This window comes from Galeopterus variegatus, unplaced genomic scaffold, assembly GCF_000696425.1.
Source record: "Galeopterus variegatus unplaced genomic scaffold, G_variegatus-3.0.2 Scaffold26, whole genome shotgun sequence".
NCBI classification, from domain to species: domain Eukaryota; kingdom Metazoa; phylum Chordata; class Mammalia; order Dermoptera; family Cynocephalidae; genus Galeopterus; species Galeopterus variegatus.
In genome coordinates, this window is record NW_007726137.1 from 1,425,656 (window position 1) to 1,430,311 (window position 4,656).

At 46.4% G+C, this 4,656-nt stretch overlaps 1 long non-coding RNA gene across 3 annotated transcripts in view; it reads right to left on the minus strand.

Moving 5' to 3' along the window:
• Nucleotides 1-494: 494 nt before the first annotated feature.
• Nucleotides 495-4,656, minus strand: part of LOC103587871 — a 6,855-nt gene continuing 2,693 nt past the window's right edge. For all 3 annotated transcript variants that reach the window (XR_550265.1, XR_550264.1, XR_550262.1), the window contains 2 exons: nt 2,772-2,832; nt 495-1,276 (listed from right to left, as the gene is read on the minus strand). This is a non-coding gene — a long non-coding RNA (uncharacterized LOC103587871). The remainder of the gene's footprint in view (nt 1,277-2,771; nt 2,833-4,656) is intronic.

A 4,656-nucleotide genomic window follows, 5' to 3' on the forward strand; every position in this document is an offset into this window, starting at 1 on the left:
GAGAGTAGAATAGTGGGTACTGAAGGCTGGTAAGGAGAGGGGAGATGGGGAGAGTGTGGTCAGTGAATACAAGCTTGTAGAGATAGGAAGAACAAGATCAAGTGTTCTATAGGAATAAAGGGAGACCACAGTCAACAGCAATTTACTGTATAACTTCAAGTAGCTGGTTGAGAGGATGTAGAATGTTCCCAACAGTAGGGGGTGACAAATGTCTGAGGTGATGAAAATGCTAAATACCCTGATATGATCATTGCACATTGGTATAAGTGTACCCAAATAGCAGATAGGACTCCATAAATATATACAATTATCTGGATGGATTAAGAAAATGAAAAAGAAAAAATTTCAGAGTCAGAAGGAGATTAGTGGTTAATGGGAATTGGGGGGCGGGGGAAATGGGGAGAAGCTATTGTTCCGCGGGTGCAGAGTCTGTGTGTGGAGTGGCAACCACACTACAGGTGCAGACGTCGTAGTCACACAGCACTGTGAGTGTAATTAATTAAATGCAACTGTATGTTTAATAATACTTAAATGGCAATCCTTATGTTACATGTTTCACAATTTAAAAAATGCCAACGTTAACAATTGCTTGCAAGTAAGTCACAGTAAAAGCTGAGTAAACATTTCTCAGAAAGACAAATGTCACAGGATCTGCAGGACCGGCATGGGGTACGGAGGTGGGGCACCAAGTTTCTGTGATATGTCTCAGAGGGGGTGGGGTGGCTTGCAGCCTTGCCTTGGATGGGCCACTGCCGGTGGTGCTGGGCATCCTCCCTGACCGCCCCCAGGAGGGGGCATAAAAGGTCCAGACTCATCTGCCTCTCCAAGCAGAAGCCTTGTTGTAGGAAAATCCTCTTCACTCCCCTGCCCCCTGCCATAAATAAAATAAAATGAGTTGGACTGATGAAAAAAATAGATACTGGTAAGAAGATGAAAAAGCAAGTCAAAGGCTGGGAGAAAACACCTGCAAAACATTCACCTGGTAGAGAGCTTGTATCAGAAGGTACAAGTATCAAGGGCTCCTACCACTCCTCAATTTTTGAAAATCAGCAAAAGATTTGAAAAGATCCTTTACTAAAGAAGATACATGAATGGCTCCACATCATTAGCTCTCAGGGTAACGCAAGTTAAGAGCACAGTGAGACAGCTCCGTAAACTCACCGCAGTGGTTAACGTCGTTAACAAGGCACACGACACAGACACGAGGGTTGGTGAGAACATGGAGCCCGGGAACCCTCATGCATCGGCAGGTGGGATGCAAAACGGCACGGCCACTCTGGAAAACAGCCTGTCAGTTTCTTTAAAGTTAAATGTAAACTTACCACGTGAGCACAGTCCAGCAATACCTTTCCTAAGTGCAGGTTCAGTATCCCTTATCTGAAATGCTTGGTACCAGGAGCGTTTCAGATTTTGGATTTTTTTGGATTTTGAAGTATTTGTATATACACAATGAGGTATCTTGGGGGTGGGACCCAAGTCTAAACACAAAATTTATTTACGTTTCATATACACCTTGTACACATCATCTGAAGGTAATTCTTACAACATTTTAAATAATTTTGTGCATGAAACACATGATCTGTCACGTGAGCTCAGGTGTGAAATTTTCCTCTGTTGTGTCATGTTGGCGCTCAAAAGTTTTGGGGCATTTCAAAGTTTGGATTTTTGGGTTAGGGATGCCTAACCTGCATATACCCAGGAGAAGTGAAAACAGACGTTCATGTAAAACTTGTACTTGAATGTCAACAGCAGCTTTATGCATAATTACCCCAATTGTCCATCAGTTTGTGGATGGATAAACAAATTTCGGTGGAATTCTACTCAGCAATAAAAACAAATGATCCATTGATTCATGCAGCAAAACATCACGTCAAGAGAAAGAAGCCAGGCATAAAAGACTACACAGCGTGTGAGTCCTAGTGCATGAAATTCTGTACTAGACTATAGTGACGGGAAGCAGATTAACATGGAGAGAGAGGACACTGAAAGGGGAACTTTGGAGGAAGCAGGAACAGTCTTGCACCATGACAGTGGCGGTGACATACTGATGTTTACAGTTGTGTAAAATCACTGAATTGCACACTTAATATTAGTGACCGTCACTGTACATAAGTTGTGTCTCAATACAAAAGGGCACAGAAAGCTGAGGTAGCTATTACTCATGACCCAGCAATTTCACTCTTAACTACACCCCCTCCCAAATGCATGCCAAGCGCATCAGGGCACACAGATAAAAAGGCTCACAATTTATTCATAATATTCTCAAACTAGAAACAACCAGATATTCCTCATCAGCAAAATGGATACATAAGTTGTGGCACATTCACACAATGGATGAATACCCAGTGATGAGTGACTACAGTTACATACAACAACATGGATACATTTCAGACTTAAAGTTGAGTGAAAGGAGCCAGACATGTAAGAATCACGCTCTTTGATTCTCTTTGTATCAGTTCAAAACACAGGCAAAACCAAATTATAATGGTTAGGGATGCACGGCAGGGTGATAGAAGTATAAATAATTGCAAAGAAGAGATTTCATATGAAGTCAGCAGACCTCTGGCAGAGAGAGGCGGTAGCTGGGTACAGTCTTGTACTCAGGTCCTGCAATATTCTGTTTCCTGGGTGGCAGGTGTACAGACACTCATGAGTCATTGAGATATTACATGTATATTTTATGATTTCTTCCTGTAGGTCTATTGTATTTCACAAGACAAAAGCTTTTAAAATAATAATTAAGGTGCATTACTGAGTCTTTGAGAACTCACTGGCTGTGGTTTTACGAGAGTAAGTTCCTTAGACTGACCATCAGCTGCCCGCACACGGCACCTGCAAGAGAAAAATCAATAGTGATTGTTCTCGGGAAGGAAGGGCGTGAGGAGTAACAATAAAAGAAACTTCTGAGTATTTAGCCAAAAGATAAAGTTAAAAAAGATAAAAGGTAAAAACACTAAAAAGTTAAGTGATAAACAAATTAGAAAAAAATGATTAGAATCAGCCAAATTAATTGAAGTCACTAAGAGATTGAATTTTAAATGTTAATATGTAAATATTGAAATAAGATTTAATGGTGATAGGCAAATATTCTTCAATTAACTCACGGTTACTGTTATAATCAGATAAAAACATATGATTGTTTTTCATGTTACCTCTGGACTTCGGGTTCCTTGTCTTTAGAGTGGGACGGTGCTGTCCTAGCACAGAGGTGTCCACCGGGGCGGCACCCAGTGCTTGTGTGGACTTGCTTGGCATGTGATGGGTTCTGTGATTTTTAAAATAACTCTCTTTTCCCGACAACCCAGAGCAATGCCCTTTCTCACTAGCATGGGCGTCTCCCTCCCTGACCCCTGTCCCCCCAAATCACCCTACTGGACTGCAGCTGCTCCCGGGTCCCTTCTGTGGCCTCACTGAGGAAAGGCAGGGGACAAATGATGCAGGGTGGTGGGGAGGGAAGAGGTTTCACTGGTGAGCCTGGCAGGGTCTTGGGGGAAAGGATTTCTGCCAGAAAGCAGTTGAATCTGCTTTCCAAACGTGTATGGGTTTGTTCTAATTTCCACGTCTGGTTTTAGGTGTCAGAAACCAGCACAAGAGCAGAGGCCGTCACTGTGAGTGAGGGGCGGCTGAAGTCCCTGTGAGCTCAACAGACACCCCAAAAGGAAGCTCTGTACGACTGGGACCACAGACTACCCTTTCCTCTCTCTGCCAACCCAGTGTCCTTCATTCACTCAGAAGGACCTCTGACGATCTCCTGAGTGCCAGGCAGCGACCAGGGAGGGGCGGAGAGGGGGGCAGGCACATCTGTGGCTACAGAGCCTGTGATGCACACCACGCTGGGGCAGGGACCCCTCCAGCTCCCCAGACCAGGCTCCAGTGGCAGGGCTCCTAAACACACAGCAGGGCATCTTCCTGCAGCTGTAAGTTCTCCCTTATCCTCAGGATCAAGTCTGATTCCTGGCAGGACTCAAAGACCCTTCTCGATAGGGCACCTGCTGCCTGACTGTCTCATGCTCTCTCTGCCCTCCACCCACCGGGACTTGTCTGTGACTGAGTTCTGAGCCCTCTCTTCAGGGGCCTTTGCTCTTGCTGCAAGCCCCTTCCCTAACCCGACATGGAGGTGTCACCTCTCCTGCACCTGGCCTGCCCTGTGTCACATGGCCCTGTGCTCCTCATAAGCAGAGCCAGACTGACATTTGTATTCTGCCATAGGACAGTGACCCACTCATTCATTCCATGCAGCTGGGGGGGGGGGCATGTCCTGATGGGGAGGGAAGGGGGCCTAGTGGGACAGGACCCTTCCTGAACTGATCTCCAAGACAGACCCCTGGACCAGAGGGAAATCCTGGCTGTGATGGGGACTGTCTGCCAGGGGCTGGGGGTGGCAGGGAGATGGGGGCAGGTAGGCACTGCACAGAGCCTGGCTCTCCAGTCACTGACTTGTTTAGGATAAGGGGGCCCCTGCCTCAGGGCTTGTTGCAAGGACTGAACAAAAAAGTCATGGAAAGGGCCGGCCCGCTGGCGCACTGGATAGTGCGCTGCTTGGGAAGCGTGGTGGCGCTCCCGTCCTAGGGTTCGGATCCCACATACAGACCGGCTCCCGCTCACTGGCTGAGCGAGGCGCGGGAGCAACAACGAAGCTTGGGAACCCGGTGGCGG